This window comes from Gopherus evgoodei, chromosome 5, assembly GCF_007399415.2.
Source record: "Gopherus evgoodei ecotype Sinaloan lineage chromosome 5, rGopEvg1_v1.p, whole genome shotgun sequence".
Classification (NCBI taxonomy): domain Eukaryota; kingdom Metazoa; phylum Chordata; order Testudines; family Testudinidae; genus Gopherus; species Gopherus evgoodei.
The window spans coordinates 44616268-44628396 of NC_044326.1; the positions used below are offsets into that span (position 1 = coordinate 44616268).

The 12129-nt window shown below is 40.3% G+C and overlaps 1 protein-coding gene across 4 annotated transcripts in view; it reads left to right on the plus strand.

Moving 5' to 3' along the window:
* KLHL5 (kelch like family member 5) overlaps positions 1 to 12129 on the plus strand; it is a 133371-nt gene that overhangs the window by 1664 nt on the left and 119578 nt on the right. For all 4 annotated transcript variants that reach the window (XM_030563716.1, XM_030563719.1, XM_030563718.1 and 1 more), the window contains exon 2: positions 8937 to 9020. The gene's annotated coding sequence lies outside the window, so the exon portion shown is untranslated. The remainder of the gene's footprint in view (positions 1 to 8936; positions 9021 to 12129) is intronic.

Consider the following 12129-nt stretch of genomic DNA (forward strand, 5'->3'; position numbering starts at 1 on the left):
AATGTGTAATTGAAAGGGAGTTAATGGGGCACAAATTGAACAAATTATAACGAGTCTTTATTTCATTTATGTATTTACTTTTTATAATAGAAAGCAAGAGAAATGAGACCATTTGTATTGATATTATGTTAGGTACCACCACACTCTTTAAAAGAGAAACTCACTTCAGTGTCAGTAAAAGTGTATTGTGCCTGCTTTTTTTTATAGTAGCACTGCTAGGTAATATGTGGATTACAATTCTTAATTTTTGTTCATTGGGTGGAGTGTTTGAACTAGGGTGAGGATGAGACATAACAGTAGCACATGTGAGGGGAACATATTCGTAGAAATATGCTTATCATTGCTAGATAAATGTAGTTTGAAAGAGAAAGTGTAGCTCCAATCCTGCAAACAATTATGTATGCTTAATTTAACTACTAAAATGCCTAAAGTTATAGTTCCAGTATCAATCATCTGCTATCCTATCACATAAAAAAGAGAATGTTTGCAGGATCAGATTCTGTGGCATGATGATATTGGAGTGAGAGTTCTGCTGCTGACTTCAGGAACAGAATTGGGTTCTAAATGAAAACTGTACTTCAAGTTGATGACACACTTCTACCAGAAAATTATTTTTAAGAACTATATCTTAAATTGTGAATTGCCAAAAAAAACCTTGGACCTAGTATTTAAGAGCACAGTTTTTAAAATATATTTTAGAACACCATCTGAAGTGACAAATAGGAACAATAGCATTGTTTCAGTTTGGACATAATTCCAAATACATATATGTATATATGTGTGATTGGTTGTAAAACTACAGACACTTATTTGTTCTAGAGAACTGCAGTGTCTATATCTTTAGAAAAGTCAGTTAATTTATCATTCTGTGTAATATCTTGTAAAACACATTTTAGTAATTCCATTATCGTAGTTCAGAAACTCTCCCATAAATAGCCACAGTTCTGCATTTCAGCTCTTGAATAGGATTTATTTTCTTGGTTGTGCATGTATAGGCCCTAATCCTGCAAGTGATTCTGCTTGGTGGACCCCCGTAGACTTCACTGTGTCTCTGCACAGATGAAGTGATCCATTGGCATGGAGTAACGTGTAAGAACTGGGCTGTCATTTGTGTGCTTACAGGTCTGAGAATAGAACTCCACTTACCCATCATTATCTTACAAACACTGACAGGCAAGATTTGAATATACCCCAAAAATATTCTATTTTAAAATAGCAAGGCACATTGCAATGGATGGTAAAGAAGCTGTTAATTTCAAAGTAACTTTGAAGGTTCATAATATAGATGAGTGATCTTCCTTCTCTTACCCCGTCATCCAAAATTACTGTGCTTTTCTTCAAACACCACATCCTACAGTCCTTTGGATCAGTTTCTGTGCTTTTCACAGAGTTTCTTGTGTGGGTAGATGCTACTTCTCTTCCTCACTATAGGCAATTTGGACAAGGGAACAACAGCCTCTTCCACCTCCTTGTAGTTGCTGCAAGAAATGCTTCTTTGTTTCTCTAAATCCCATCTGTTCCATGTGCTATATTAAATAAAATGCTGACCTTTGGGACCTGACTATACTACCAGCGAATGGGAGGCAGTCTTTTAACTATATAAACCTTCTGTCAGCCCATCTTAAGATCATGGCCCATGGGCTAAGAACACCAGCCAGATCCTCATGTATACTTAGTTGTTGCTCCATTCAGCTTGGTGGGCACTAACATGTTGGGGTACATCTACATTCTATATTGCCAAAAAACAAAAATAAAAAAACCCTGTGGCAGCAAGTTCTTGGTCTATAGACTTGAGGTCATCCTATGGTGCTAAAATTAGCCATGTAGACATTCCACCTCATGCTCTGAAGCCCGGGAAGGAGATGGGCTTCACAGTCCAAGCCCCAGCTTGAGTCAGAATGTTTGCATGGCTGTTTTTAGCTTCATGGCACAAGCAATGCAAGCCCGAGTCTGTAGACTCGGGCTCTGAGATTTTCTGCTCTGATTTATTTTGGTTCTATGTTTTTGCAGTGTAGACATATATCCTTGGTGGCCTGCTACTTAGTGGAATACTCAGCCTAAATTAGGTGCCCAGGCTCCCTGTACGATGCATGGGGAGAATTAGGTGCCTAAGAAAGTGTTCCTCCGTAGCCAGCAGCTTGTTAGAGAGCCCCCTAAGCTACTTGAGAGTGAAACACTAAGGAGAGGGACTTAGGTGCCTAAACAGTTGACCTAGTGGACCTGGCTGATGGACCAGAGAAGGTACCTCTGTCCTCTTGGAATCCTCAGCCACAAACTCTCTCTTATAGTTAAATGGCTGACCTGTCTTAGATGCCTTGGTAGGCCGTGCCCTAGCAGCTGAAACTGTTATGGTTTTTTTTTTCCTCTCTTGCTCTCTTTCCTGCTCACAGTCAATACATCTCTCACTCTCACCCTCTTTTGTGCAGGTGCTGTGTGGTTCCCCTTTCATCTATTGTTGGTCTATATCTGGCCCTGCTGCTGTGAGGTGTCAACAGGTCTTAAGTGTGCTCAGAGTGCTCAGAGCATACCTGCAGGATTGGGCCCCACAGGTGTTCCCCCTAGCTAGCCTGAGCTAGGGCTTAAAGCTGCTTGTTAGCTGTGAGGTAGCATCAAAGCATAGGTGGCTCTGCGAATGCTACCCACCAAAACTTAGGTGCCTAGCGGGGTAGGCAGATGCTGTGTGATGATTTTCAAAAATGTCATTGGTGCCTCAAGAGGTGGACTTGGGTTCCTAAAGAGGCAGATAGGCACCTAAATACCTTTGAGGATCTGGGCCCAGGTCTGAATACTGATAATTACAGTTTAAGTTGGTTTTTAAAATTCTACTTGGTATTTTATGGACGTGGATAATGATGTGTGGATTACAGCAGGTTCTTAACTACTTACTGAACCACTGGTTAGCTTTGAGTTTTCATACATTTACTTTAAACTTAAGGAAAGCATACAGTTTTTTGCTCAATTTTTGGGGAGCAGCATTTCCAGTTGTCAGCATATCATAATCAAATATATTTTTTTCTTCTTTGACATATAATTTACACATTGCTACAATTAACTTCAAGCTCTCTTTTGATGATGTGGTATAACATAGTATTTCTTGTACATAAGATGAGAATGTAGTTTTGCTTAAATACGTATGTTGTTGCAGCTTGATTCCTAGTCTTGCTTAAAGAAAACTAAAATAGGTTGTGTTGTTGTATTGAAAGGTTATATTTTTCTAACAAGTTAATATCTTATGGCCTGCCAAAGTAGAAATTTAATAGAATCAACTCTAAGCTGCTTTACCACACGGAGAGCACTTTTAGGTAAGCTAGAGTCCAGGGCTTCAATGAATAGCTGTGACATTTACTGTAACATATAATTTAATTTTGTCCCTTTTGATTTAATTCAGAAAATTATATGCAAAGACTTGCAAGTTTGACTAGAGGATATATAATCAGACCATTGGATATCATGGTGATGGGTACAATATGAGAGCCAGAATAGATTAGAATCATATGTGCTTCATCTATCTCAAAGGATACAGTTTAGTTAAATTTTTCATTTTATGAACATTAATATGTTAAAGATACTGATTATCAAGCTAAAAATCTTTCACAGTAGAACATCTGCAGAAACTGCAGATTCATGATGTTTCCATGAACACTTGTTCTCCTCTTGGCATATGAAGAAAATAACTTATTCTCGGAGGGAGGAGGAATGTATTTGTTAAGAATTAAATCATTTTTTTCTTCACTTGCAATTTTCTGGATAGTCTCTTATCATTTAGTTCTGCATCCCCACACAATGACATTTAAATAATAATGTACAAACTGAAAGTCTATAGTTTTACTAGGATCACATCAATTTTCTTTTTTAATATTAAAGCTGAAGGATAATAGGCAATTTTTTTAAAGTGTTAGACGCATATGAATAAGAATTGCACTTCCTAGGTTCAAAAGTTACAAATAATGTCAAATAAAGACAATGGAACTACTCAAACACGCGAGTAACTTTACTCAATTGAGTCTTGGCAAAACCAGTCCATAAGTCTTTGTACAGTGGGAAGATAGATGTGAATACATGCAAAGTGCTGTCAAATGCACAAAGAAAATAAAATGTAAAACACAGATTAATTTTGCTAGCTGCTTTCACTTCTATTAATCTTGGGTCTTACTCAATAACTATAGTAAGCACAACATTTTCAAATAGGATTTTAAAATAATCACTGTTCTTTCAGTCAAGCACATCATTGCTAGAGGCAAGATCCTAGGCTAAATGGACCAGTGAGTAGTTCTTGGAATACAGAAGCTGCAGTACCAGAACTTCTATTCATGGACAAAATTGTGGCATTGTTAGGGGTGCAGAACTGTCCTATAATACATGGACTTAAGTATTAAGCATCCTGCAGCCTGTCTTCCAAAATCTTCAATTTCACAGATGTGATGTTACATCTGTGAACTAAATTTAAACTAATTGCTGGTAATTGCCTTTCTCTGCCCCCCAAATCGTTGTCAGAGCTGGCAGGGAAAAGGCAATCATAATGAGAGTCACTCCAAGAAGCTTTCATTGGAGTGGGAGGCAAGAGCCACACTGTGCAGGATAAGGTACTGGAGTGGGAGGAAATGCTATCCTTAAAAAAACAACCCCCCAAACAGTCATTTATGGGAAGACAGGAATAGCAACAGCAAGGGAAAGGGCAGCGGGCAGTCCTTGTCTGCAGTGCATGCATCTGTCATCCTGGTGTATGTGTGTATAATATACTGTAGAATGGAATACAAGCCCATTTTTAAAATTATGGAGCTAGAAGTCCATAACCAGATTTGAGCTTCGCCCTCATGGTTTGATGTCACTCAGAGCTCCTTCATGGAATTATAGCTCTATCATTGAGTTACTTATTTCTTACTGGTTTCAGAGAATGTTCATATTGTTTACAGATAATAGATAATACAGATTAAGGGTAATATCTTTAAAAGTTCTCAGCAATGGTCTCATTGCTTCCTTTGACTTCAATAGGAGCTTTACTATTTACTCTAATGGTAGCAGAGTTAAATCGACACTGAGCATTTTAAAAAATCCCACTGTAACTTGACATTAGAAATGTAACAATTTGATTAAAATCTTTTATGTAACAATTTGATAAACAAGGTGTCACGGAGTGTGGGGAAGTAAGGGCCCTGGACGCCTCTTCCTGAGATTCACTGTGAAGTGACTCTCAGGCCAGCCAGTAAAACAGAAGGTTTATTAGATGACAGGAGCACAGTCCCAAGCGGAGCATATAAGTACAAGCATAACCCCTCAATCAAGTCCTTCTGGGGGGTTCAGGGAGCTTAGACCCCAGCTTGGGGTTCCCTGCGTTGTACCACCCAGCCTAAGACTGAAAAATAAAAAACTCCTCCAGCAGCTCTTTCTTTTGTTCAGTCTCCCAAGCAGAAGGTGTCACTTCTCTCAACCCCCTTCCTGGCTCAGGTTACAGCTCAGGTAGTTTCCTTCAAGGGAAGTTCCCCATCCCCAATGTAACTCCCCTGCAACATTCCCAGGTCAAATCCGCCCTGCTTCCTGCTCCATCACACAAGGCAGCCCGTGTCAAACGCTGTGCATACACCCTTTTGGGAATTTGACTTTTTTTCACTTTTGGGAGGAAGGATAGTCTTGTGGTGAAAACACCAAACATGGACTTAGTAGACCTGAATTCAGGCCCTGGCTCAGCCACAGATTTCCTGTATGACTTTGGGCATGTCACTCAAACTACCCTGTGCCTCAGTTTCCCATCTGTAAAATTAGGATAATACATACCTACCTCACTGATGTTGAAGATAATATCTGTTAATCATTGTGAAGCACTCATCTACTATAGTGATGAAGGCTATATAAACACCTAAAATTCTGTGCAAGTAAATCCTAATTTGTGTTGGTGGATCGGACAGTGTATGCACATAATATTTGTATTTTGTGTATGAGTTTGAAAATCTGAGTTCAAACGAGATTTAAAACACTTAATTATTAATGTACTTATCCTCATACATGCAGCTCATTTAAAAGCAGGTACCAGTTTTGGGTGCTATATTTCAGCAAAGATGTGAACAAACTGGAGAAAGTCCAGAAGAGAGCAACAAAAATGATTCAAGATCTAGAAACATGAAGCATGAGGAAAGATTGAAAAAAATGTTTTTGTTTAGTCTGGAGAAGAGACGACTAAGGCCTGGTCTACCCTGGGTGGGGGAGGGGAGTCGATCTAGGTTACACAACTTCAGCTTCATGAACAACGTAGCTGAAGTCAACATACTTAGATCTACTCACCATGGTGTCTTCACTGCGGTGAGTCCACTGCTGCTGCTCTCCCTGTCGACTCTGCTCCTCTCGTGACGGGAGAGTGCTCGGGGGTCGATTTATCGCGTATAGACTAGACAGGATAAATCAATCCTCGCTGGATTGATCACTGCCTGCAGTTTCGGCAGGTAGTATAGACGTACTTGAAGAGGGGAAATAATAGTTTTCAAGTACCTAAAAGTTTGTTACAAGGAGGAGGATAAAAAATTATTCTTGTTAACTTCTGAGTATAGGACAGGAAGCAATGAACTTAAACTGGAGCAAGGGAGGTTTGGGTTCTACAGTAGGAAAAGCTTCCTAACTGTCAGGGTGATTAACCACTAGAACAAATTGCCTAGGGAAGTTGTGGAATCTCTGTAACTGTAGATTTTTAACAACAGATTAGACAAACACCTCTGAGGAATGGTCTTAGTTATTACTTAGTCCTGTGTTGAGTGCAGGGGACTGACTAGATGACCTATTGAGGCCCCTTCCAGTCCTACATTTCTATGATTCTGTGATTACAGATCCTGTTTATCATACTGAATTGTCTTCATAGCAGGCCTCAGAAGAGTAAGAAAAATAGCTTTTCCAAATAAAATAATCTCTTATTTTCCACTCTTGGATCTTTTGCTTTGAGCACACAGCTAGGCAAGAACTCTTTGATTTCAAAGATGAGAGTCACTGGAGAACCTGAAGAAGGTGTTAGACTGTTCCACTGTGTTCTGAGTTCAGTTCCTTACTGACTTTAGTCTGATAATTCCTTAGGGGATGTCTACACAGCATTTAAATGCCTGCAGCTAGCCTAGGTCAGATGACGGGCTTGCAGACCTAAGGGTGTAGGGCTATCAAATTTCTGTGTAGCTGTTTAGGCTTGGACTGGAGCCTGAGCTCTGGGACCTCACAAGAGGGGAAGGTGTTTTATTCCATGACTTTGAGGTCAGCATAGATAAGGAAAGCCATATTCAGCCCCATGTCAGTTTGTCATGGTTTAAAACCCTAGTGGGCAATAAAATGTGTTTAATGTTTATGTGCGCTGAGACTCAAAAAGGTCTTCACTGTACCTTTAGTACATCTGAGACATCAGCTGGCAGCTGCTTATTGCTGAAGTAGGCTAGCTGATGTCAAGATGCATCTGAGCTTTCTCTGGTCCCCTGTCAGATGTCTTATCTCTTGAGGAGTAACTGTGCTATGGATGTTGATCTAAATTGGATTCAGGCCCTATTACTCTCTCATTGTAATTTCCTCCTGCTACTTTTTACTCTGTATGCCATCTATGCAATTTGTCACTACATATGTTGTTTTCTCCCAGTGATTTAAAGGTATGCCTAGACTGTGATCTTTTGATGTTTTTTATACTTGTGCATGATTAGGGAAAGGGCAAAGACGAGGTTCACAATTGTTGCTTAGTGCTCTTTTGTCCTACGGAACCACCTAAAACACATTTGAATCCTCCAATATGTCTTACAGTTAGTTAGCCCAGAACTGAAACATCATGCTCCTAGGCCAGGACAAATTATTTGGTGGCCTCAGAGTGTGGCGACCAACTCTTGCTGGTGGTCACTCTCATGCTTTCCCCTAAAATACTTAATTAGCTTTAGGAAAAACAAATAAATATGCACATAACCATGTCTAAATCATTGTAATTTATTTATTGATAGCTAGTATTGATAGCTGTTGTGAAAAGAGATATTAACAAGCACACAAGTAGTACTTTTCACAGCAGACTTACACACCCCTGCAAGCCTGGGGACAAATTAAGCCCTGGATGGGAGATCAGAGGAGGCAGTGAGAGGGGTGAGTGAGTGGCCACGGGAGGCTGGAGCCTGAAGCCCCATGTCTGGAGGATGGGGCCTGCCGCCACGCAGCTGGAGCCCCGTGGTCTGAGTGTCACTGCACCTGGGAAGGTGGGAAACACACTGGCTGCCTGCTGCTCCAGCATTGTGACCCAGGTGTCTCCAGAAGTGGTCAGGGCCCAGTCCCTGCTGGCGGCCCCAGCAAACAACACCAAGGTGGTGCATCCAGGAGCACCAGGGAGAGGGAGGAGCCCCTGCTTTGCCCTCCACTCCAATCACAGCCCAGGAGGCTGTGGCCGCAAGAAAAGCCCCTGGTGGCCACATGCGGCCACGGTGGCCACATTTGAGAAATGCTGTCGTAGGCCATTTAGAGGCAAATACTCAAGTAAGTGACTTAATACATTATTCTAGTGGAGCTGTGCTTAAAACCACGTATCACTTTCTAAGGTCGCCATAGGAGACCAGTATAGCAATTGCCAAAGGCTTCTGTTGATGCCTCTTTGAACAGCATCAGTATGGGCATATGAGCCAGTGGATTCTAAAAAACAACAGGGGAGGACATTGGTGGTCCTGATGACCTTCCTTCTCTCTCTCTTTGTTTTTAAGACAGAGTCCTTTGATGGTGTAAATGGCAAAATCCTGACCTTGACTCGTTTAAAACATTTCTCCAACACCAGCTGTCATGGGATGAAAACGAAGTACATTTCGCATTGAACTAAATTTATTCTATACTTGTATTTTGAGACTTGCCCACAGTTAGTTTTACATGCTAGTTGTGGATACAGTCTAACATCCAGTTTTTTCAACCATTCACTTTTTTATTAATTATTTTAATGTGTGTTTTTCCTCCTTTAGGTTCTGTTATCTACCTGGAACATATTGAGGGACGAGAACAAATGGAACTACAGGGCTCTATGAACATCTAGAGAAACAATATAGGTAATTATTATATATCTTTTATTTTAACAACAAGCTATGCTCAAATAACATTGTGAGGGATCCCCCCAGGGTGCAGCCTGGGACCGTGGGACCACTTTGCCCCTTTAAATCTCTCCCGCCTGGGCTGTCTCTTTCAATGCCTTGCTAATGACCAGCAGCAATCCCCTCCAGGCGCTGTTATCACTTAGCACAACCGCATGTGGAGCCCCACACCCAGCTAGATTGCATGAATGCTCCCAGAGCCACTCAAGATGAATAGTGCAAATGTATTAATTGGTTCACCACTTCATCAGTGGAAAGTGGATATACACCAGCCTTTGCAAACCTGAGCATATTTGCTACACACTTCATACAAACTCACTGGTAAAGATAAACAGTAAAACAAATTTATTGACTATAAAAGGTGGATTTTAAGTGGTATTAAGTGATAGGCAAAAAGTCAGAGTTAGTTACCAAAAGAAAAGAAAATATAAGAATGTAGTCTAAACTCCCAGCCCTATTAGGCTGGGCAACATCTAGATTAAGTAATTCCCCCCTCTCCCCCTGGGATATTGCAGTTCATAATACACAGATTTCACCCCTCAAATCTGGGTCAGTCCCATCAGTTGGAGTCTTCAGAGTGTCCTTGCTGCTTGCAGTGTAGGTGGGTGAAGGAGAAAGGACAGCATGTGGCCACTGTGTCTGTTTTATACCTTTAGCCCATGTGCTTGGAAAACAAAAGTCCAGGCATGTCTGGGTGGGCATTGCTGAGTCTCCAGACAAGGTTGAGCAATTCCCCTGGTATGGCCTCATGTACATGAGTCACTGCATTGTAACTTCTTTGCTGGACAATAGTTGTTGATGGGTTGGTTGACACCCTGCTTGGGTGGTGGCTACATACTTTGCTGTTGCCTCTGGGGAGCTAATATCTGGCTGATGTCCCCAGCTTACAGCATGTTTTAGTGACAACCATACAACACAATTCTCATAACTTTGTATGCATTAATGGTATACATATATGGATAGAAAAATGATTTTTGGCAGATCATAAGCTTTCCCCTGATACCTTGCAAGGCATGCTTTATATGTAACATCACAATATTATATATATAAAATATGGAATATGGGGGTTACAGGGCGCTCCCCCAAGGTACAGAATGTCACAAATATTATGGCATTGACTAGCCCACAAAAGTATAGTAGTTTCAAAGTTAGACTGAAATTCCATCCCTTCCTTTTTTGTTGTGCCACACATTGTTGTCAGACCCCCTCAGTAAGTGAAGAACACTTGAACAGTTTGACCTGAATTTACTTTTATGGATTTCAGACCCTTAATGTTGTTTGGAACATAGTCTCGTGTGGCTTTATCTCCTTTGCTCTCTCCTTCAAAGCATGATTCATATAAGAATATCTGAACTGATATAAATTGCTTTTATTCTTTTTAAAATACAGAAAAAATTTAATTTGTAAACAAGCATTAAATGAGAATCTGTTTAATCAGGGGAGGGAAAAACAAAACAAAATATTTTACTATTGAATCAGTATATGGAATTGTTGCACTCAGAGGAATGGTTATGTTGAAGAGGAGGTAACAGCTCTGTTGAATCTCATGACTCCAGTAATATTGACAGGTTTTAGCTTACGAGTCTCTTCTTATTTGTTTTGGATGAAAGCTAAAGTAACTTGCAAAAGGTATAACTTTGACATCTGCACAAAGCAAGGTGATAAAAGAATACTGAAAAAATGTATATACACAGGACTCTAGCCTTTTTTGAAGTCGCTGTGAAGTGAATTGTTGCAATAATAACTGAAGGGTTTTCTCCAATTAAATTAAGATTTCTTATTTGTATTAAAAATGGAAATTGATCAGCTGCTACTTGCTTGAACGATAGAACCATTTTCAATGTTGGATCTTTGATAAAGAGATATTGAGGAGAAAGTCAGTTTTCCAATATTGTCTAGAACTCATTGATGTTGTGATATATTATTACAGAAACAGGTTTTTCTCTATATTTGTTTTAACTTCTGTCACATTATCAGTAGCAGTGCTCATTTTACACAGTTCCACTATCTTTATTACTACCTATCTAATTCTAGGAAAACATCATTTTGACTTTGTGGGGGTGGGCGTGGGGGTGGAGCATATTACACTCAAGCAATTTCAATATAGAAGCTTGAGTGGTATGCCTTGTGAGCCACAGAATCATTCAAAGCAGTAAAACTGTTGGGGCACATGTGTATTGACACATCTGAATATTTAGTTGTCAGTTCCCCTTTCCTTCAACTTGAATGGTCATACCACCCCCTGTTTCCTTGTTCATCTTCCCTCTCCTTTACCTCTTGTTTCTTGTGCTGTCTCACACACACCCCATAAGGTATGTCTTCACAGCAGCTGGGAGCGAGCCTCCCAGCCCTTGAAGACAGACTTGAGCTAGCGCACTAAAAATATATTGTCAAGTATCAGAGGGGTAGCCGTGTTAGTCTGGATCTGTAAAAGCAGCAAGGAGTCCTGTGGCACCTTATAGACTAACAGACGTATTGGAGCATGAGCTTTCATGAGTGAATACCCACTTTGTCAGATACGTTCCTCAAGATAAGGAATCTGATAAGATACAAGTTGAGGAAATTCTGTGTTCATTGAGTCATTTACTAAGCAAATAGCTGATTATCACATGGTGATGAATCAACTGCAGTGTCTTTTATGCGCCAAACTCAGCTTCTCTGCATTTCTTTTCTTAGATGGTAAAAGGCTGGAAATGCAGATGACCATCCAGAAAGGTCTAGATCTGACCAAGTTTACTCTGCATATGTTATGTGTCCATTATTGTGAAGAATTCATTGGCATCTGCAGTCACACTTCACAGGAATTCTTAGAATCATAGAAATGTAGGGCTGGAAGGGACCTCAAGAAATCATCAGGTCCAGCCCCCTCCGCTGAGACAGGACCAAATGAATCTAGATCATCCCTGATGTTTGTCCAATCTGTTTTTAAAACCTCCAGTGATGGTGTGACACCGAGCCAGAAAGGGGTAAGCAACTTGTAGGCTGAATGACCCAAATTCTACCTTTAAAGACAAATTAGGGCCGTTCCTTATAAATAGCTAACAAAGCCATGTTAGATAGACTAGAG